Source organism: Entelurus aequoreus, linkage group LG01, assembly GCF_033978785.1.
Source record: "Entelurus aequoreus isolate RoL-2023_Sb linkage group LG01, RoL_Eaeq_v1.1, whole genome shotgun sequence".
Taxonomy (NCBI): domain Eukaryota; kingdom Metazoa; phylum Chordata; class Actinopteri; order Syngnathiformes; family Syngnathidae; genus Entelurus; species Entelurus aequoreus.
This window is the reverse complement of record NC_084731.1, coordinates 16841673-16865973: the sequence shown is the minus strand read 5'-3', so window position 1 is coordinate 16865973 and position 24301 is coordinate 16841673. Positions and strand designations below refer to the sequence as shown.

Genomic DNA, 24301 nt, shown 5'->3' with positions numbered 1-24301 from the left:
TGGAAAACCTTGTTACATTGTTTAATGCATCCAGCGGGGCATCACAACAAAATTAGGCATAATAATGTGTTAATTCCACGACTGTATATATCGGTATCGGTTGATATCGGAATCGGTAATTAAGAGTTGGACAATATCGGAATATCGGCAAAAAAGCCATTATCGGACATCTCTAATTGAAATAGGTCTTTACAGTTGTTATCAGCTTGCCTTTTCAGTTCAACATGTTGGCGCTTCTCCAGAAAGAGACTGAAAGTTTAGTATTTGAATAATTAGTTTTTGTCCTTTGAGAAATAATGATGTTAAAATGTTGCCAAATGCTAAGCAGGTTTGCATTTTTGCCTTAACTCCTCGATGTGGACTTGCTCTTCATGTCTACATTGCCTTCATAGTTATGGAAGTGTTGTATCTGATAAACACAAGCTGACCTATGCACACACATATATGCCAGGCGGCTTCTTGGCCGAAGAACAACATGTCTGACATCTCTGCACCGGCGACGGATATGACTAAAAACATTATTTTCGGGTTGGACCCCTAAGCCTTTCCATTGTCTTCAATTTGATATTTTAGGAGCTCAACGAATGACTCATAGGCATTTGTCTGAATTCAAAGGTCACTGTGAGATACAGTGTGTATATTTATGACACAATGGCTGTGACATTTGACTTTTTATATTTTCATAAAAGATAGACTGCAACTAATTTGTTTGGCTGAAGGAGTGTGTTAGCTGCTGTAATCCTACGAATATAATAACTGTGTCAAATAAGTGTACATTCAACAAACTAATATGAATATTTAATGAGGTGTTGTCAGGTTCAAACACTGATGACATCTATTAATCAGACAAGAAGCAAGGAATCATGCAGAGACAGAGTTCAATTTAGCTCATGAGGAGAACGCATGGAGATGCACACTTAGTCACAGTCTCGCCCTAAGGCTCTAAGGTACAGCTCCCGCGTCCCTCTATTTATTCAGGAGTTCCCTAGTCAACACCACTGAGGCCGCCTCTAAAAGGAGTGGTCACATATATCATGCAAAGCAGGTCCAGTACGCACAATACGTGACGGAATGTACTGGGGGCCTTGTGATTTTGCCTTGTTTCTGCTTCGTCTGCGTGCTGTCGTCTTATCTTCGTTGAGGTCCTTGAAGTCCTTGGTTGTTAGCAGGCTAAAACAAAGATAACATCTGCGGCTGAGGCCACCTCTCAGACAAAAAGTTTCGTCCTTGCACAGATAGAAAAGTCTAACTTGAGCACAATAGCTAATAACTATAGCAACGCACTTTAAGCATACTAAAGTTGTGTAATAATATATATACATGATTATTCTAACAGGTGTTTATACCATTTGTGTTACATACATAAAAGGTTCGTGTTATGCAGAACTCACTCGTCTTGCCTGTTGGTACCTGGTTTTTCTGTAGTTGGGATCCCCATAAGTGCAGAAAATGGGAATCCAAAAACCGTTACAAGACAATTTTGCCTTGTTTTTAAATAAGCCGTTTGAGATTTGCCTCGATTTAACGTAGTGTTTCCTATTTAAGTGCTATCTTGGTATTATTTGTACTTTTTGAACACATATTTGCTACGAGTGTTTTGTAAAGCATCAACTCAGCAAGTCTAAATAAAAGAAAGCAAAAGAGTTCAAGTTTTACCAAAGGCAGCAGTCGTAAATGAATATTTCAGCACAAACACAATGTTGACATCTGTAGTTATATTTGGATAAAGGCGGGAAAAACAGGCGTACTCGTAGATGGCAACAAACATTGCTGTAGATGCAAAGTTAAATCATGATACGCAACCTTGCCCGAGCAAAAACGATGCATATTTATTTTTAATAACTAAAGTTCCTTGGGTGAATAATGTAAACTCACTACACCGGTATGTTTTAGCTCTTTCATGGTGAGTTTACTGACAGATATAAGTAAGAACTTTACACTACTTTATATTAGAAATGGCAACAGCGGAGGATGAATGTCACATAACAAGAAGGCAGAGAAAAATAAGAAGCTTATCGACTACGGCGTCGGCACGGACTACAAAGGCGGGCACACGCTAATTTTCAGGACTTATGCAGATCCCAAATACACATCAGCAGGTACCAGAACGTAAAAAAAGTTGCTTTTGCATAATATTGCGAAACAAAACGCCAGATTATGTTTTACCTTATACACACACCATAATAATACTCCTATGTTGAAGCACAGTACAATCCATCAAGTGGTGTGGCTTCATAGCTTACCAAAGTCCTACTAAAACATTTTGATGGATTTTTGAGCGCCGTGTGCAATGTTCTATATTTTCAATGGAACATATAACATTTTGGTGTTGTTTACTTGAGTCATATTGCAGTCCACACGTATCTCTTATGTATGACTGCCATCTACTGGTCACACTTATCATTACACCATGTACCAAATAAAATTGCTTCGAGGTTGGTAAGCACAACCAGAATCATTCCGTACATTAGGCGCACCGGGTTATAAGGCGCACTGTCTGTTTTTGAGAAAATGAAAGGATTTTAAGTGTGCCTTATAGTCCGAAAAATCCGGTAGGTAGATTTTTTTTGCTCGTATTCGCTGTATTCTGCCTTGCCACTGGTTTTCACTACTTGAGTTGTGTGGTCCTCTGTCCTCTGTTGTCCTCTGTGGTTTTTTTTTATACATTTTTACTTCTATTTACTGTTTTAATTGGTTTTACCCTTTAAAATCGTTTTTAATCATATTTATTCTTATATTGTTTTTATATTGGTTTTATATTTGTTATTTTTTGTTTTTATTCAGTCATTGGTGGAGCTAAGGATAATATTTGAATATTGTTTTTAATATTGTTGTGCAGCACTTTGGAAACATTTTTGTTGTTTAAATGTGCTATACACATAAATAAAGTGGATTGGATTGGATTGGGAAGAAGTGACGTCATGGAATACAGGCAATATCTATTAAAAAAAGGCCGATGCTGATATATGTCAAAACGGCAAATATCAGCGCCGATAATTAGTCGATCCCTAATGTTATTTAGACCACAAGGAGATTAAAATCGTAATATGACCCCTTGGGTGTAACGGTACGTGTATTTGTACCGAACCGTTTCGGTACGGGGGTTCCGGTTTGGTTACCGAACGAGTTTCCACACGGACATATTAAGTAGCGTAACGCAAGTTGTGTAAGCAATGCACACCGAGGCACAACACACTGCATGCTAGCAGCTAACGGGCTACGATAGACTGACCATACGTCCTCTTTTCACCGGACATGTCCTCTTTTGCGGAGCTGTCAGGGCGGAGTTTCTTAAATGCCTCAAATGTCCGGCATTTTGAGTTAGGGTTGTGTGTATTTTCAATGTACGTTCAGGGTTAAGAAGGGGTTAAAAACAAAACAAATTGGCATCAGCATTGGTGAGGGAGGGGCAGAGACAGAGAGAGTGAGAGAGTTATGATAAACGCGCATGCGTCGCCAGGCTCTGCTTTTTATCCATAGATTTATCACATTTAATTTTTTATTATCTATAGCTGGGGTGTCAAAAGTGTGCCTCGGAGGCCATTGGCGGCCCACAGATAATGTTTAAAGGCCCACGGCACATTCTAAAAATACTATTTAAATAAACATAACAAAAGTGAAATAAAAAAGCTTAAAGGTTAAATGTAATTTAATAAAAGTTGCAATGTTGACTAATAAAACAAAGCTGTTTTTTTTTTCCTTTCAAACTGTCATTGCTCAAAACATAATATTGAATCAAAATCAATGTTATTATGAATTATTGACCTATCCAAGGTTCCGATTACTTCACATCAAATATTCCACTATGAAAAATATTTTGGGTGGAAGATTTTGCAAATTTGGTAAATAAATAACCCCCAAAATTTATATTTTGTTGTTTTCTTACTGTACCGAAAATGAACCGGACCGTGACCTCTAAACCGAGGTACGTACCGAACCGAAAGTTTTGTGTACCGTTACACCCCTAACGTCACGGAATTCAGGCAATACCTATTAAAAAAGGCCGATGCTGATATATGTCATAATTAGTCGATCCCTAATGTTATTTAGACCAGTGGTCCCCAACCTTTTTGTAGCTGCGGACCGGTCAACGCTTGAAAATTTGTCCCACGGACCGTGGGGGGGTATTTTATTTTTATTTTTTTTTGTCATAAAGAAATGCAATCATGTGTGCTTACGGACTGTATCCCTGCAGACTGTATTGATATATATTGATATATAATGTAGGAACCAGAATATTAATAACAGAAGGAAACAACCCTTTTGTGCGAATGAGTGTACGTGGGGGAGGGAGGTTTTTTGGGTTGGTGCACTAATTGTAAGTGTATCTTGTGTTTTTTATGTTGATTTAATAAAAAAAATTAAACACATTTTTGAATTTTTTTTTTTTAATTTCTTGTGCGGCCCGGTACCAATCGATCCACGGCCCGGTGTTAGGGGACCACTGCCTTAGAGCGTAGGGTGAAACTGTAACTGAGTGTACAGCCCAATACATCTCTCCTCATGAGCAAAATTCAACTCTGTCTCTGCTTGATTCCTTGCTTCTTGTCTCGTTTAATAGATAAATGGAAAAAGGCGGTAAAATTCTGGCGACAGAGCTGCTAGTCTACAGATTTTTTTTACGGAGTACGTAAAAAATATATATTCTTGTGCAATAATATTATGAGGTGGTGAATCTGTGTTAATCATAAACTTTACGGTGGTGTTTTTTGCGGTGTGTTACTGAAAATAGGAAAAAAATGGTACAACTGTTTTTTTCTAATGATAAAATTCTGGTCAAAGAGCAGCCTTTTTTTTTTCTTTTTTTTTTTACCGTAAAATCTATTACCATTTTTACAATGTATAATTTAATGAATAACTTGCTTTGAAGTAATAAGTCAATCAGATATTTATTTTCATTTTTTACAAAAAATGTATGCTAATATATTTGTATATTGATTTGTATATGTTGTATATATTTGTATATTGATCTATATTGATATATAATGTAGGAACCAGAAATATTAATAACAGAAAGAAACAACCCTTTTGTGCGAATGAGTGTGAATGGGGGAGGGAGGTTTTTTGGGTTGGTGCACTAATTGTAAGTGTATCTTGTGTTTTTTTTGTAGATTTAATTCAACAATAAAAATTATTATTTTTTAAATATTTTTTTTCAAATTCTTGTGCGGCTCGGTACCAATCGATTCACGGACCGGTACCGGGCCGTGGCCCGGTGGTTGGGGACCACTGATTTAGACCACAAGGAGATTAAAATCATAATATGACCCCTTTGAGCAGCAATGTAAAGGCCAGTATGTTCATACGATGTGGTGTATTTCCTCCAATAATACACATATTTAAAGTAATACCTACCTAATTTGGCTTTATCTTGACTGGAGTCTCCTTAGACTGGGGAGGTTGATGCTGTATTATTCATCACTTGAACTGCTCGTGGCCCCCGTTGTTGATTGTATCCAATTTGACTTTATGGTGTGCCTTGTGGACGGGGCTCAATCCGCAGCTGTTCTTTGCTACGCACCTATGAGAACCTGAAGAGAAATAATGGGGGTGAACAATCAATAGAAAGGGAGGGTGGGACAGAAAAAGAGAGAAGAAGAGGGGTGGTGGGCGGGTGCATGTGGGTGCCTGCGAGACGGGAGACAGCGGGGCTCAGTCAGCCAGCGAGAGACTGGGAGAAGCCGAGCGTTGGTGTGTGCATGTGTGGGTATGAGACAATGTGTGGACACCGCTTAGCTTAGCTCACTTTAGCTTAACATCACCAAACTGGACAGGGCACAGATGCTGGGAACGGAGGACGGGGAGGGGGACCGTGATTTTTCTTCCACACCTGAACGGATTGTCTTCCCTTCCGTCTCCTGTCGACGCTCCGTGGACCGCCGGGGAAGGAGAAGGGGCTCGTTGACGGAGGTATGTCGCTTTGTGCTGGCAACGCTGCGATTTTGACGGTTGGGGGTTGGGATGGAGAGGCGGGCGGGATGAGGATGGCGGTGCATCAGGCGGGAGGGATCAGGGACGAGGCGGCACATCGCTTGCAGTAATGGAGGCTGATGTGTTGTGGTCAAACGGAAGCTGTGTGTGTCTGTCTCGGGTATGTCTGTGTGTGTGTGTGTGTGCGTGTGTGTGCTTACACTAAGTGTGTACAAAGTGTCACTTCTCATGCATTATTGCATGTGTATTCCATGTGGAATCCCACATAATGTGCTTGTATTGACATGTATTATTGGGAGCCATGACAGCATCTGTTTGTCTGTCTGGAGATTTTCTTCTCCTTCACTCCACCTTTTCATTCTAGATTCATTTTAGTCCCTTTCCACCCCCCAGTCCCTCTTGCCTGGATGACCTCCCCATCGCTATCCATCCAACCGTCCATCCATCCGTCCCCACTCCCTCACCGCCCCTCTAAATGGATCATTTTGGAGCCTTTCTTTCCCATTTGCCCCTTCTTTGCTGTAGGTAGCCGCTAGCCCACGGTGCTTTTGACTGAGTGTAATCAAAAGACAAAAGGCCATGTGTGCGTGTTGACGGGGGTGGGGAGGGACATTTTCAGGCAGCTTTCTGGCTGATTTAGCATTACACCGCACTGCTTGGCCCTTCAGGTTTTTGTTTCCCTAATCTCTCCCTTTTACCTTCCCTCGTTCCCAAAACCAGGCCCATGTTTTTCTTGTATCATTTAACATTTCTTGTCCAGAGCAAGACCTGTTTGGATCCCCCGATTGGTGGTCGTGTGTGTTTGTGTGTCCTCACATCAGTGTGAGCCTCTTCCAGTCGGTGAAAACACCCTCCCTCCACTCAAAACACTCTATCCCGTTTGAAAGGAGTCTGCACCAATCGCCAAAAAGCCAAAGCCACATTGACATTTAATGCCACCGACATGAAGGGAGTTTTCTTGAGGGGCTTTGGCAAAATCAGGTGCCAGGTTTAAGGTAGCTGCGAGGTTTTGATTGCCGTGTTCTGTGTCCCTATGAACCCAAATAACACAAGCAAGACCACTTCAAGACTGGAAAATGTTGCATTCTGCAGCCTGTGCTTTTGGTTGGATTAACCCTTCACTGGGACAGATGGCTCCATCCCCCTGCCGAGCAAACAAACCCCAGTCAGCTTGTCATCCTGGGTATGTGCGTGCTTGTGTGTGTGTGTGTGTGTGTCCCCCACCAAAAAAACTGGCAGACTAGTTGTGGCCAAGATGGTGGATGGATCTGTTTTGGCTTTGGAAAATGACGACAGTCTGTTTGCCTTACCCTTGTGTTTGTGTGTACATTTGTGTGCACACTGAACATTATCCATGGAAGCATGCCTTAGTATCTTCCTGGAAAACGTGGAGTAGCTGGCTTGCTTTACAGTACAGCATATTTATTATGGTTATTTAGAGAGTTGCTTCTGTAAAAGCTTCTGCACAACAGTTGGCTCCGTGACTATTGCCATATTTTAAAGGAGAGCTATTTTTTTTTTTCAGTCTGTATTTCTCATCTTCCCCCATCCATTATGACATTTAAATCACGTTTTTGTACATGACTCCTCAAGGTAAACAAACCGTAATCAGGCCAACATGTCCTGTAGAGGAAATAAGAAATATGCTATGAAGAAAACTGATTGTTTTTGCTTTTGTAAGCACATTTGTTAGTACATCGATTTACAGTCCGCCAGATACCGTATTAAGAAGTGTATATTGCTGCTAGGATCCTGATGAGAGTGCGGAAATATTGACCATATCACACCAACTCTCAAATCCCTTCACTGGCTTCCTGTTCCACTCAGGTTTGAATACAAAGTCTCCCTACTAACCCACCAGTGCCTCTATGAAAATGCCCCCTTCTACCTCAAAGAACTACTCACCCCCAAATCCGCTCCGGACAAGCTAACCTCCTCCAACCTCCGAGGACAAAGCTACGAACAATGGGAGACCGGGCTTTCTGCTACGCCGCTCCCAGTCTGTGGAACGCTCTCCCTGACCACCTGAGGGCACCACAGACTGTGGATGCTTTTAAAAAAGGCTTAAAAACCCTTCTTTCTAAAAAAAACTTTTTTTTAGATAAACAGTATGCATACTAGTTTTAGCTATTTGGCTGTTCTAGTTTTTATTTATTTTTATTTTTATTTTATTGTTATTTTATTTTTATTTTTATTTTATTTATTTTTTTTTTTTTAATTTTTTTATTTTTTTTATTTATTTTTATTTTGTTTTTATTTTATTTTATTTTTATTTTATTTTATTTTTATTTTTATTTTTATTTTATTTTATTTTATTTTTTAATTTTTTTATATTTTATTTTATTTTATTTTTATTTTTATTTTTATTTTTATTTTATTTTTATTTTATTTTTATTTTTTTAATACACTGTAGCACTTTGAGGTTGTTTACTCAATGTAAAGTGCTTTTTACAAATAAAATCTATTATTATTATTATTATTATTATTATTATTATTATTACTATTATAATACTACAGGCCATCTATTCAACAGGATTTTAATTCGGCCCGCCAAACAACACCCAAATAGGCCTGATGAAACCTTTTAAACGAGTGTGGCTCATGTATGCAGTACCCCCGCGACTCTGCAGGGGGCAACAGTGTTTCACAATGAAGCAAGGGGTTAAGTAGAAGCAGACTACCGTATTTTTCGGACTATAAGGCGCACTTAAAATCCTTTCATTTTCTCAAAATAACCCAATGCGACTTATAACCTGGAATTCTGGTTGTGCTTACTTTTGATTGATTGATTGAGAAGTTTATTGACATTTTAAAGAATTGAATCCATGTAATGCTTTAAAAAGGCAAATGGATGGCACAAAAAGCCAAAAGGCTTGTTTCCATTGTGGTCCATTAAATATTCATCACATTTGATACATTCAATAACAAAAGGTATATAACCTGTAACATGTATATAAAAATTACGTAAAAAAATTGGATAAATGATGTACATATACACAGTATACATGTCAGGTGATTTGAAAAACAATATATACAAATAATGGGGGGGGGGTATATACTCTATGTACATGACACTATGTACATGACTATGCACATGTTGACTCCAAGAGTGGGCAAAGTGTACCAACCTCGAAGCAATTTTATTTGGAAATGGTGTAATGATAAGTGTGACCAGTAGATGGCAGTCACACATAAGAGATACGTGCAGACTGCAATATGATGGCAGTAAACTACACCAAAACTTTAGATGCTCCATCGAGAATATAGAACATTACACACCGCACTGAAAAATCGGTCAAAATGTTTTTAGTACGACTTTGGTAAGCTATGAAGCCGCATCACTTGATGGATTGTACTGTGCTTCAACATAGGAGTATTATTATGGTGCGTAAAATGGCACCTGTTAGCAGACATATTATCTGGCATTTTGTTTCGCAATACTATGCAAAACCAACTTTTCTTACCTTATGGTACCTGCTGATGTGAATTTAGGATCTGCATAAGTCCTGAAAATGTGTGCGCGTCCGCAATTTGGGGCGGTATAGCTCGGTTGGTAGAGCGGCCGTGCCAGCAACTTGAGGGTTCCAGGTTCGATCCCCGCTTCTGCCACCCTAGTCACTGCCGTTGTGTCCTTGGGCAAGACGCTTTACCCACCTGCTCCCAGTGCCACCCACACTGGTTTAAATGTAACTTAGATATTGGGTTTCACAATGTAAAGCGCTTTGAGTCACTTGACGTTATATAAATATAATTCACTTCACTTCACTTATTTTATACATGTTAAGTACACAATGGACATTTTTTTAATGTAAAATACACAATGGACATTATTCTTTTGTAATGGTTACTTTATGTTTATATGTTCAGTCTTAAAATCCTAGATTAAGGAAGAAAAGTGTAGTGGATTGTCCGAAGCTTAATCAGCAACAAAAGTGAATTTAGTACAAAAACTTTATTTACCCATAGTCAAAAGTGCATAAGTTGGATTGTTTTGTCCATGCAAACAAACAGACGTCCTCCGGAGGACACACGAATGAAGCAATCTCTCTGAGTCCTGGTCTCCTGGCCATTTTTATCTGTTTCCCCGTGCCCCAAGGTCCCGTTGTTTTCGACATGTTTGTTTTGCAACATCCTTGAATCCCTTAGTCATGCTTAGACAATCAAAACATTTTGTAGACTGGTCGGCACGACTTCATATTGAACTTTGTCCTACATCTGGTCTATTCAATGGTATAGAATAGAAGAGAAATGAAATGAGCAGACATTCTTAATAGACACGAAATATAGTTCAAAGGTCAGAAATTCTACTACAAGAGTAAATAAATAAATCTGAGGAAGGAAAATATTTCAAAAGAAGGAACATTTATCCTCAACAAAACTTCTGGAGCTTCTGTTTCTTCATGCTGTTAGTTATACATGCTGGAAACTAGTAGTAACAATAATGACTTTATTGACAGTGCAGTGTGAAAGCCAAAGTGTTTTCTTTGCAATTAAGTAGGGCTGCAACTCACGATTAATTTGATAATCGATTAATCTGTCGATTATTACTTCGATTAATCGATTAATAATCGGATAAAAGAGACAAACTACATTTCTGTCCTTTCCAGTATTTTATTGAAAAAACCCAGCATACTGGCACCATACTTATTTTGATTATTGTTTCTCAGCTGTTTGTACATGTTGCAGTTTATAAAAAAAGGTTTATTTAAAAAAAAAAAAACTTTTTTATTTTTATTTTTAAAAAGCCTCTGCGCATGCGCATAGCATAGATCCAACGAATCGATGACTAAATTAATCGGCAACTATTTTTATAATCGATTTTAATCGATTTAATCGATTAGTTGTTGCAGCCCTACAATTAAGTAAACACAGTCTTTAAGGAATATAACCTACGGAGGCACTTTCTGACGGAAAATCCAAATTTTTTTAATGTCCTTTGGGCTTGTGAAATAGTTGATTATCCCTGTCCTACAGTACATGTTTTCAAAAACACCTTGAAAGCAGGTTATGTGTTTTGTTTACCAGCTTATACTTTTGTAATGTTTACTTTATGTTTATATTTTCGGTTTTACAAGCTTAAATTAAGGAATCAGTATAAATAAATACAACTGAGGAAGGAAAATAATTAAAAAAAAAGGAACATCAATCCTCAACAAAACTTCTGGAGCTTTTGTTTCTTCATGCTGTTAACTATCTGTCTATCTGCACACGCCGGAAAGGAGTAGCGAGGGCAGTGCAGAGTGAGAGCTGATGTGTTTACTTTGCAATTAAGTAAACGCAGTCTCTGAGGAATATAACCTACGGGGGCACTTTCTGACAAAACATCCACATTTTAAGAGCCTTTGGACTCTTAAAACTGCAGCCCTCTTCATTATGTCGTGGAATAGGCTTAGTGTGCTGTATTCAGGGATGTATATGAGCTAATTATTTAGCATTTATATAAATTTGCCTCTCCAAGGTAAAGTTACTCGAACCACTTTATTGATGAGGTAAAGTTTTAGATCATATTTAAGTGTATAAGGTCAGTGTTTCCCACACATTCATTTATTTGTGGCGGCCCGCCACGAAAGAATTACGTCCGCCACAAATAAAATAAAAATTAAAAAAATTAAAAAAAATAAAAATTGTCCTGTCCAGCTTCTCAGGAAAATCATATAGTTGATGTAGATGCCCATATAGGCTGTTCAGATTTACTTTACAAAAAAGAAGTGTAGGATACTTCTCTTGTTGCCTTATTTGTATTTGACCACTACTGTTTTCTGTTTATTTGTTACTGACTGTGGCAGGACACCTCTGCCTCTGTTTCACTTTATGTTGCTGGTAAATAATATGGTTGTAGTAGTAGGCTAAAGTTAAATTATTTAGTATGCACTAATTAAAGGGGCAGAGCTTTAAGAGACATTTTAGCTTTTATACTTTATAAGATATATTTTTTGTAAGAACCACATTTAATAAATATATTTCAGTGAATAACTTATTGTTCAAATCTGTATGTAAATATGTACATAAAGTGTTGTAATTATTTTGTAAAATGGATGGATGGATGGATGGACGTTTAAAACAAAACTGTTATTATTAATTAGTAAGTATACATTTTTTGAGCCTTTTTAGAGAAAATCATATCATTGTAGTAAATTATGCAAATTACTCGATGATGTCATGGTGACCACGCCCCCATCCACGCCTATAGCCACGCCCCCACCGCCACAGGTATCTTGGCAGTTTATGGGAAACACTGAAGGTTGTAGTCAAAGAATCTCTGAATGTTGTCAGCTTCAGTTTCTAGTATACACCGTGTTTGTGTGCCGTGGCTGTTATATTGTCCTTGCTCAGGCTACAATGTCGTTAAAAAAATGAGGGCGTACTCATACTAGGTCTCCCTGCTTTGTCACCTTTGCTCGTGCCGTCTTTGTATTACTGCAAGTTTCCTGCCTTTTGTGGAGGATTTTTGAATTGAATATTTCTATCCTGCATTTCTGGTGGCAATCTTTTAGGCCGCATGTGTCAAACTACCGCCGCATCTTTTTATATAGCCGGCCAACGCCTGGAAATAATATGCATCAATAAAGTACTGACTAAATGTATTCTTTTTTTCCATTTTTTTTTATTTTATTTATATTTTTGTTAATTATTTTCTAAAAATAACAGCAGCCAAAACATATAACAAAACAACCCCCCCACCCCCCTCCACTCACACACACATTCACACCATTGAAAGAAGCTTACATGAACTGGGAAAATCCAAAATGTAAATAAATTAAAATAATAATAGCAAATAAAAAATAATAATAATAATAATTTTATATATATATATATATATATATATATATATATATATATATATATATATATATAAAATTATTATTATTATTTTATATTATATATATATATATATTATATATATATATATATATATATATATATATATATATATATATATATATATATATATATATATATATATATATATATATATATATATATATATATATATATATACAATAACAATAATTCATACATTAACCATCTGACCAAACCTTTCTTTCCATTTTGACAGAAAAAAAAAACAATTTATTGCATGCAATTGCATTAATTTTATTCAATATTATCTAATAATGTAACAAACACTATGTTATTATACATTAAACATGTGTTTTCTTAAAATAAAAAAAATAAGTACCGCATTTTTCGGAGTATAAGTCGCACCGGCCGAAAATGCATAATAAAGAAGGAAAAAAAACATATATAAGTCGCACTGGTGTATAAGTCGCATTTTTTGGGGAAATGTATTTGATAAAAGCCAACACCAAGAATAGACATTTGAAAGGCAATTTAAAATAAATAAAGAATAGTGAACAACAGGCTGAATAAGTGTACGTTATATGAGGCATAAATAACCAACTGAGAACGTGCCTGGTATGTTAACGTAACATATTATGGTAAGAGTCATTCAAATAACTATAACATATAGAACATGCTATACGTTTACCAAACAATCTGTCACTCCTAATCGCTAAATCCCATGAAATCTTATACGTCTAGTCTCTTACGCGAATGAGATAAATAATATTATTTGATATTTTACGCTAATGTGTTAAGAATTTCACACATAAGTCGCTCCTGAGTATAAGTCGCACTTGAAAAAAACTGCGACTTATAGTCCGAAAAATACGGTACTTAAGTATCTACTTGATTTATGTATGAATCTGTAAAAAATGATGTTGGTAATGTTAAAAATGTAATGTTACTTACATTTGTATGAATTAAGGTTGGAAAGTAGTTACGCTATATCTCCAAAAGTATTTGGCCACCCATCCAAATGATGAGAATCAGGTGTCCTAATCACCACTTAGGCGTGGAGACTGTTTCTACAAACATTTGTGAAAGAATGGGCCGCTTTCAGTGATTTCCAGCGTGGAACTGTCCTAGGATGCTACCTGTGCAACAAATCCAGTCGTGAAATTTCCTCACTCCTAAGAAAAGTGAAGAGTTTGGGAACAACAGCAACTCAGCCACCAAGTGGTAGGCCACGTAAACTGACAGTGAGGTGTCAGCATAGTGCAAAGACTTTCTGCACAGTCAGTTGTTACAGAGCTCCAAACTTCATGTGACCTTCCAATTAGCCCACGTACAGTACGCAGAGAGCTTCATGGAACGGGTTTCCAAGGCCGAGCAGCTGCATCTAAGCCATGCATCACCAAGTCCAATGCAAAGCGTGGGATGCAGTGGACAATTTCATGGGATGGCACTTCAAGTTCATATGTGAGTAAAGGCAGGTGGCCAAATACTTTTGGCAATATAGTGTATCTCTGATAACAATGAACCATTAGTGTCATGTTTCCTAATAATGTAACAAATATATTAGCATCCGTTTTTTGTAAAACATGAAAATAAATATCTGATTGACTTATTATTTCAAAGCAAGTTATTCATGAAATTATACATTGTAAAAATGGTAATAGATTTTACGGTAAAAAAAAAATTAAAAAATGGCTGCTCAGTGACCAGAATTTTATCATAAAAAAACAAAACAGTGGTACCATTTTTTTCTATTTTAAGTAATACACCGCAAAAAACGTTCATGATTAACACCGATTCACCACCTCATAATATTATTGCACAACAATATATATTTTTTACGTACTCCGAAAAAAAAAATCTGTACACTGGCAGGTCTGTCGCCAGAATTTTACCGTCTTTTTCCATTTTGTCAGGTTCAAACACCAAACTATCTATTAAACGAGACAAGAAGCAAGGAATCAAGCAGAGACAGAGTTGAATTTTGCTCATGAGGAGAGACGTATTGGGCTGTACACTCAGTTACAGTTAACTAAGGCAGTGGTCCCCAACCATCGGGCCGCGGCCCGGTACCGGTCCGTGGATCGATTGGCAGAAGGAAAAAAAAATAAATACATTTTTTTTATTAAATCAACATAAAAAACACAAAATACACTTACAATTAGTGCACCAACCCAAAAAACCTCCCTCCCCCATTCACACTCATTCACACAAAAGGGTTGTTTCTTTCTGTTATTAATATTTCTGGTTCCTACATTATATATCATTATAGATCAATACAGTCTGCAGGGATACAGTCCGTAAGCACACATGATTGTATTTTTTTATGACAAAAAAAACAAAAAACAAAACATAACTGAGAGAGCATGAGGAGGTTGGGGGGGGGGGGGGTGTAGGAGGTAGCGGGGGGTGTATATTGTAACGTCCCGGAAGAGTTAGTGCTGCAAGGGGTTCTGGGTATTTGTTCTGTTGTGTTTATGTTGTGTTACGGTGCGGATGTTCTCCCGAAATGTGTTTGTCATTCTTGTTTGGTGTGGGTTCACAGTGTGGCGCATATTTGTGACAGTGTTAAAGTTGTCTATACGGCTACCCTCAGTGTGACCTGTATGGCTGTTGACCAAGTATGCCTTGCATTCACTTGTGTGTGTGAAAAGCCGTAGATATTATGTGACTGGGCCGGCACGCAAAGGCAGTGCCTTTAAGGTTTATTGGCGCTCTGTACTTCTCCCTACGTCCGTGTACACAGCGGCGTTTTAAAAAATCATACATTTTACTTTATGAAACCGATACCGATAATTTCCGATATTACATTTTAAAGCATTTATCGGCCGATAATATCGGCAGTCCGATATTATCGGACATCTCTACCCAATACCATTATTTTGATACCGTATCATAGCTTACCAAAGTCGTACTATAAACATTTTGACAGGTTTTTAAGCGCCGTGTGTTAAGTTCTAAATTTTCAATGGAACTTTTAAAGTTTTGGTGTTGTTTACTAGCGTCATATTGCAGTCTACACGTATCTCTTATGTGTGACTGCCATCTACCGGTCACACTTATCATTACATCCATGTACCAAATAAAATTGCTTTGAGGTCGGCAAAGGACTTAAAGTGCGCCTTATAGTCCAAAAAATACGGTACTGGGGGCGTACTTATCAAGCTTCTTAGAGTGCCATTTTACACTTAAGTCCTGAGAATTTGCGAAATTTAGTCCTACTCTCAAACTTAAGAATAAAAGCTTTTTATACCGGGCGGTATAGCTCGGTTGGTAGAGTGGCCGTGCCAGCAACTTGAGGGTTGCAGGTTCAATTCCCGCTTCCGCCATCCTAGTCACTGCCGTTGTGTCCTTGGGCAAGACACTTTACCCACCTGCTCCCAGTGCCACCCACACTGGTTTAAATGTAACTTAGATATTGGGTTTCACAATGTAAAGCGCTTTGAGTCACTTGAGAAAAAGCGCTATATAAATGTAATTCACTTCACTTCACTTCACTATCAACGTTCTTAAGTCTAAGAATCACACCTACTCTCCACGATATTTAAGAGACCTTCAGAGGTGTCTTAAGTGGTTAGGAGTTGCCAGCAGGGGATGGCACTGAGGCGAGAGAGACGTGTGCGAACGTTCAGGGAACGGAACAATGTTTTTTTTTTTTTTGATGACGAGCAGCTGATCAAACGGTATCGTTTAGACAGAGCGGATATTATTTTTGTCACAGATTTAATACTTTTCGATTCCTTGTTGATTTCTGCATGTGTCTGCAGTGGGCTAGTATATATAGAGCCACCCACACCAGTTTCAAATGAGTTGCCTAATTAATGAATTGGAAAGAAAATGTTATGACATTATGACAGTAGCGTATGTGTGTGGCCGTGAGGTGAGTGACGTCAGTGAGTGTGTGGGCGAGAGAAGAGAGGGAGCGGTAGCGTGAGTGCCGGCGGGGACTAGTTTGTTTTGTATTATTTTGTAGTTTATTGTCAAAATATACACTCCCATTGTCCACTGAAATATTTCCAAGATATTTCTTTAGTCTTAGACAACGGATTCCCTTCCGTGATTGGTCATTTCTATGGACACAGAAATGACGTCACCTAAAATTCCGTTTACGGCACATAGTAATGTCGTAATTCAGCTCTGAGTGTGACACTTAAGATTCAGTCCTACACTTCGCTGAAAGTGTGAGTAAGACGCTTGATAACTAACTTTTAAGTGCAGCTTTCAGCGAAGAATTTATTTACTCTTAAGTCAACTCTTAGCAGACTTCTTAGGAGTAATTCTAAGAAGCTTGATAAGTACGGCCCCTGTTTATCCCTACAAAGGCAGTAGTTCTGATTGCACACCCTTTGGGATTTATCCCCCGCCTCTTTCTCACCTGCTACTGTGATTGGATAAAATTCCTAACTTGTCCCACCCGCCTGAAGACAAAATTAAATACGATCTGATTTTGTCTCTTGTCAACACTTTCGTCACATTTTTATCCGTCGACTAAATTGACGATCGGTTTCGTCATTGTTTTCGTCAACGTGCATTTGTTGTGATTCGTTAACGTCCTATTTTAGTCATGGAAAAATAGGTTGTTGACGATAACGAAGACGGAAATGTTCCATTGGTAGTTACAGCTGAGTCGTGCATTTCATTGGTTGAGCTTGATAAAGAGAAGGATCCATCCTACGAATGGAACCATGAATACCATGAATTGATTAACGTGGACTTGAACAAGTTGAAAAACTTATTGGGGTGTTACCATTTAGTGGTCAATTGTACGGAATATGTACTGTACTGTGCAATCTACTAATAAAAGTCTCAATTGATCAATCAAAACCCTCATATTTTATCTTAATAGAACACTATCTTTATAGGTTCAGAGTTACAGTGACCTAGTTTTGATTTAAGTCAACATATTTTGTTTACTCAGACATCCCTACTGTATCCCTTCACTGTTTTGTGTCAGTACAATTATGCTGTTTATAATAGAAATGTCCCCTAACACTGTATTGTACTGTTCTCATCAACAACTTCCTAAAATGCACACTTTCAAAATAAGTAATTTCCGGAATGACCTGAATGGTTGCACACAAGCTGAATAGGATCAGAGGTACCTATTTTAAGAACAATTAGGATAATGAATCATTGCTAAATACATTTACCACGACCTACTTTTTAATGGTGGCACTGGGCTTTGTTTTTTGTATGAGGTTTAGATTGTGACGTCATTTCATAACTACAAAATAACCTGAACGCTTGTTTTGTACCAGTTATTTGATGATTATGTTGTTGTTTTTTGAAATATAAATGAAAATCCAAAGCATTTACGTATATACCGTATTTTTCGGAGTATAAGTCGCTCCGGAGTATAAGTCGCACCGGCCGAAAATGCATAATAAGGAAGGAAAAATACATATATAAGTCGCACTGGAGTATAAGTCGCATTTTTGGGGGAAATGTATTTGATAAAAGCCAACACCAAGAATAGACATTTGAAAGGCAATTTCAAATAAATGAAGAATAGTGAACAACAGGCTGAATAAGTGTACGTTATATGAGGCATAAATAACCAACTGAGAACGTGCCTGGTATGTTAACGTAACATATTATGGTAAGAGTCATTCAAATAACTATAACATATAGAACATGCTATACGTTTACCAAACAATCTGTCACTCCTAATCGCTAAATCCCATGAAATCTTATACGTCTAGTCTCTTACGTGAATGAGCTAAATAATATTATTTGATATTTTACGCTAATGTGTTAATAATTTCACACATAAGTCGCTCCTGAGTATAAGTCGCACCCCCGACCAAACTATAAAAAAAACTGCGACTTATAGTCCGAAAAATACGGTAGTTTGTTGTTTGGATTGGTGTGTTGTATTCAGAGCCTGACAGACTGGTTAGGCAATGTCTCTTTTCTTTGTTATGTTAAAATGTTCTAGGATCTAATCTTAATCAAATGAGCAATCAAGTTTGTGCAGTTGACAACTCCACTTCACCAGTCATGTATCTCCAAAACAAACCAAGATAAGCCACCGAAGAAAGCAAAACCTTGCATCATTCTCATGTAATACCGGTGGGCTGTTACAACTTGGAGGAAATGAAAATGACCCAGCATTTCATTTGATGTATTCTCATATTTATATACACAAACGTTTACCATAGTCTGCAAAGTTGAAATGTTAACCTACATTTTAGAGAAACTCACACTACAACAGTATGTGTCCATGCACTAAATTAGTCTGATTTCTCAAATAGTTTGGCTCTAAAGAAGCATCCCAGAGCCCATGGAAACACCTTAAAGGCCTACTGAAAGCCACTACTACCGACCACGCAGTCTGATAGTTTATATATCAATGATGAAATCTTAACATTGCAACACATGCCAATACGGCCGGGTTAACTTATAAAGTGCAATTTTAAATTTCCCGCTAAACTTCCGGTTGGAAGCGTCTTTGGATGATGACGTATGCGCGTGACGTCACGACGGCAACGGAAGTATTCGTACCCAATGTGTCACCATACAAACTGCTCTGTTTTCATCGAACAATTCCACAGTATTCTGGACATCTGTGTTGGTGAATCTTTTGCAATTTGTTTAATGGACAATGGAGATTGCAAAGAAGAAAGTTGTAGGTGGGATCGGTGTATTAGCGGGTGGCTGTAGCAACACAACAAGGAGTACTTACTTGGATAGCAGACACGCTAGCCGATGCTAGCCGCCAACGCATCTGTGATCGGGTGAAGTCCTTCGTCGCGCCGTCGATCGCTGGAACGCAGGTGAGCACGGGTGTTGATGAGCAGATGAGGGCTGGCTGGCGTAGGTGGAGTGCTAATGTTTTTATCATAGCTCTGTGAGGTCCGGTTGCTAAGTTGCTAAGTTAGCTTCAGCATCGTTAGCAACAGCATTGTTAAGCTTTGCCAGGCTGAGAATCATTAACCGTGTAGTTACATGTCCATGGTTTAATAGTATTGTTGATCTTCTGTCTATCCTTCCAGTCAGGGATTTATTTATTTTGTTTCTATCTGCATTGGAGCCAGATGCTATCACGTTAGCTCAGTAGCTAAAGTGCTTCGCCGATGTATTGTCGTGGAGATAAAAGTCACTGTGAATGTCCATTTCGCGTTCTCGACTCTCGTTTTCAAGAGGATATAGTATCCGAGGTGGTTTAAAATACAAATCCATGATCCACAAAAGAAAAAGGAGAGTGTGTGGAATCCAATGAGTCAGCTTGTACCTAAGTTACGGTCAGAGCGAAAAAAGATACACCCTGCACTGCCTCTCTAGTTCTTCACTCTAACGTTCCTCATCCACAAATCTTTCATCCTCGCTCAAAGTAATGGGGTAATCGTCGCTTTCTCGGTCCGAATCTCTCTCGCTCCATTGTAAACAACGGGGAATTGTGAGGAATCCTTCCTCCTGTGACGTCACGCTACTTCCGGGATAGGCAAGGCTTTTTTTTATCAGCGACCAAAAGTTGCGAACTTTATCGTCGTTGTTCTATACTAAATCCTTTCAGCAAAAATATGGCAATATCACGAAATGATCAAGTATGACACATAGAATGGATCTGCTATCCCCGTTTAAATAAAACAATTTACTTTCAGTAGGCCTTTAATCTGATCATGTTTGGCTTTTGAGAAACCAGACGAAGACAGCTAGATTATGTGATTGGAAACCAGATCTCTCGAGCGGGTGTGGGCTATCGAAGGGGACCATTTTTTAATTTTTTATCTACAGCAATGTTTTCAAACCACTGTATCTGATGGCACACTAGTGTGCCATCAGATACAGTCTGGTGTGCCCTGGGAATTTATCTAATTTCACCTATTTGGGTTAAAAATATTTTTTGCGAACCAGTAATTATAGTCAGCAAATTATGTGTTGTTGTTGAGTGTCAGTGCTGTCTAGAGCTCGGCAGAGTAACCGTGTAATACTCTTCCATATCAGTAGGTGGCAGCAGGTAGCTAATTGCTTTGTAGATGTCAGAACCACGGGAGGCAGGGTGCAGGTAGAAATGTGTCCTAATGCTTAAACCAAAAATAAACAAAAGGTGAGTGCCCCTAAGAAAAGGCATTAAAGCTTAGAAAAGGCTATGCAGAACGAAACTAAAACTGAACTGGCTACAAAGTAAACAAAAACAGAATGCTGGACGACAGCAAAGACTTACTGTGGAGCAAAGACGGCGTCCACAATGTACAACCGAACATGACATGACAATCAACAATGTCCCCACAAAGAAGGATTAAAAACAACTAAAATCTTCTTGATTGCTAAAACAAAGTAGATGTGGGAAATATCGCTCAAAGGAAGACATGAGACTGCTACAGGAAAATACCAAAAAAAGAGAAAAAGCCACCAAAATAGGAGCGCAAGATAAGAAGTAAAACACTACACACAGGAAAACACCAAAAAAGTCCAAATAAGTCAGGGTGTGATGTGACAGGTGGTGACAGTACACCTACTTTGAGACAAGAGCTATAGTGATGCATGCTTGGTTATGCTTTAAAGTCATATCCAACAATTGCGACGACGACTTTTTGCTGTCAACTGAGTTTCGTTTTTTTTAATGATTTCTGCTGGTGGTGTGCCTCCAAATTTTTTCAACGCAAAAAATGTGCCTTCACTCAAAAAAGGTTGAAAAACACCGACTTAGAGAGAGTAAACGGACACTGAGACACATGCAGGTGTGAAAATACAAAAAAAAATAAATCTGAGAAATCAGACTAATTTAATGCATGGACGCAGTCACTGATAACACCCACAAGACAGAACTGATTTGTTATTTATTAACTTAAAATATTTATATTCTTTTAATTGCATTTTAGTCCTTTATTAGTCTTGTCTCATGACCCTTTTAGTCTTGTCTCATGACAACCATGTTTTGTATCCTTTTGTTACTTTAATCTATGAAAACACTACAAATTAGCAAGATTAGGCGATTGTATTTCTGCCAAGTTCCCGAGTACATACATATTTAAGGACTACGTGGTACTTCTACGATCAAGATCGAGCTTTTAGAACATATATTGTATTTTATTGGACTCCATTTATCTACTTGGTAAAGGAAAAGCAATCAGTCTCCAGAAACAATAAATGACCCTTGAGCAACTCTTACATTTAGAATCTGGAATGCCATTGGCCAACATCAGTAGAAACATGGTTACGTATGTTAGGTGTGGAAGAAGTGTGGAGCCCAGAACTGAACTCTTTTTTTTTAAAGAGCTAGACCTGGGAACCAGATCCTCTCTTTTAAGGCCTGTCACATTTCTTTTGTGTGAATCAACCAGTAACTATTATTCAAGGTAACAATACTTGCCTCAAGTCTAACACCCTTAAATATGTGTTTGTTTGGGTGGATCCATCCATCCATCCATCCATCCATCCATCTTCTTCCGCTTATCCGAGATCGGGTCACGGGGGCAGCAGCCTACGCAGGGAATCCCAGACTTTCCTATCCCTAGCCAATTCGTCCAGCTCTTCCCGGGGGATCCCGAGACGTTCCCAGGCCAGCCGGGAGACATAGTCTTCCCCGTGGCCTCCTACCGGTCGGAAGTGTCCTAAACACCTCCCTAGGGAGGCGTTCGGGTGGCATCCTTACCAGATGCCCGAACCACCTCATCTGGCTCCTCTCCATGTGGAGGAGCAGCGGCTTTACTTTGAGCTCCTCCCGGATGGCAGAGTTTCTCACCCTATCTCTAAGGGAGAGCCCCGCCACCCGGCGGAGGAAACTAATTTCGGCCGCTTGTACCCGTGATCTTGTCCTTTCGGTCATAACCCAAAGCTCATGACCATAGGTGAGGATGGGAACGTAGATCTTGTACCCTTGATCTTGTTCTTTCGGTCCTAACCCAAAGCTCATGACCATAGGTGAGGATGGGAACGTAGATCTTGTACCCCTGATCTTGTTCTTTCGGTCCTAACCCAAAGCTCATGACCATAGGTGAGGATGGGAACGTAGATCGATCGGTAAATTGAGAGCTTTGCCTTCCGGCTCAGCTCCGTCTTCACCACAACTGATCGATACAGCGTCCGCATCACTGAAGACGCCGCACCGATCCGCCTGTCGATCTCACAATCCACTCTTCCCTCATTCGTGAACAAGACTCCGAGGTACTTGAACTCCTCCACTTGGGGCAGGGTCTCCTTCCCAACCTGGAGATGGCAATCCACTCTTTCCCGGGCGAGAACCATGGAGTTGCTGATTCTCATCCCAGTCGCTTCACACTCGGCTGCGAACCGAACCAGTGAGCGCTGAAGATCCTGGCCAGATGAAGCCATCAGGACCACATCATCTGCAAAAAGCAGAGACCTAATCCTGCAGCCACCAAACCGGATCCCCTCAACGCCCTGACTGCGCCTAGAAATTCTGTCCATAAAAGTTATGAACAGTTTGGGTGGAGTCATCCATTAATTTTCACATGTTTTGGGAACCCTGGGGTTATTCTAAGGTCCTCCTCCAGGTTTGTTTGACACACATTAGAAGTCTTTGGAAGAACACATGTCACTACCCTGGTTTGCTCCACAGTGTCAATGTCACGTTGGAATATTTGCTATTAATGACAGAATTCATCCAAAACAAGATGTTTTTTCATCGGATTGGTTGTACGTTAAAGAAAATTGCTTCAAATGTGGGCTCGCTCTTGCCCGTGCAACTGAAACTCCAGGATGTTTGGACACACTGACCTGGATTTCTATTTTCTTTTGAATTAGGGACATATGGACATGTTTAGCCTTTTCTCTCTGGCGCCTTGTGGGTGTTTTGGTGTTCGCAAAAGGAGAAGGAAGCCTGGAACTAATTTTAGGAAGGTGTACGAGTCGGGTTCCCTCGCATGTTTTGAAAGGAGAAAAAAAGTACGATTCCAAACCGGACCCGGTAAGGATATCGAGCAAAGGTCGTTCTCGGCACCGAGCCGTAAACGCGACGTTGTCCAAGGAGTCCTGCCTAGCATTGTCCTTGAGGATGGGATTAAATGTAGGTCACAGCCAAAATGCAAGGACATGCCTTAGGGCCCAGAGTACCTTTTTGCTTTGGAGGAAGGGACTATTTGTTTATATACTACACATGATTATTGTTGGAAGCTGGGTTCTGGTCACATGTCCTTTGGCACTGGTATTTGTTGCCTTCAAAGCTGCCTACTCTAAAATGTATTGTTGTTCCTCACAACAATTGGAATAGAAGATAGTTTGCCTGTCGAAGTTTATAGATTTTCATTTGCTGTTACTCCCAAGTCACCCCGTGCCTTCATAATCGGTGGGTATATTACTAATTCGAGTCCGTCACGCATCTAGAAAGCCATACGCTTTCCTAAAATAGTCCGCCACGAGTTAAATATAGATGAGAGGGTTGGATTTGTTTGCCAAAGATCGACATTGCTTGGAAAGGGAAGTGTTACGTTTTGCACCACACTAGCTTGACAAGAAAACCGTTAAAACAGATATATCAAACATGAATGGGTTTCAGAGAGCTGGTTTTGTTTTCATTGTTGAGTAACTGGCTGGTCTACTGATATTTATTGATGCTGTTTCTACGACCGCAATACAAAACCTTTTGCCACCATGGTTATTCCTGTCA

The 24301-nt window shown here is 39.0% G+C and overlaps 1 protein-coding gene and 1 long non-coding RNA gene across 7 annotated transcripts in view; one reads left to right on the top strand and one right to left on the bottom strand.

The window, feature by feature from the left end:
- The window catches only part of magi1b (membrane associated guanylate kinase, WW and PDZ domain containing 1b), a 430901-nt gene that overhangs the window by 179797 nt on the left and 226803 nt on the right, over nt 1-24301 (top strand). The window lies entirely within an intron of this gene.
- LOC133648505 (uncharacterized) lies at nt 940-6020 on the bottom strand. Its single transcript, XR_009825878.1, has 3 exons — nt 5831-6020; nt 5356-5531; nt 940-1170 (listed from the first exon to the last, which is right to left on the bottom strand). It is a non-coding gene; the product is annotated as an uncharacterized LOC133648505 (long non-coding RNA).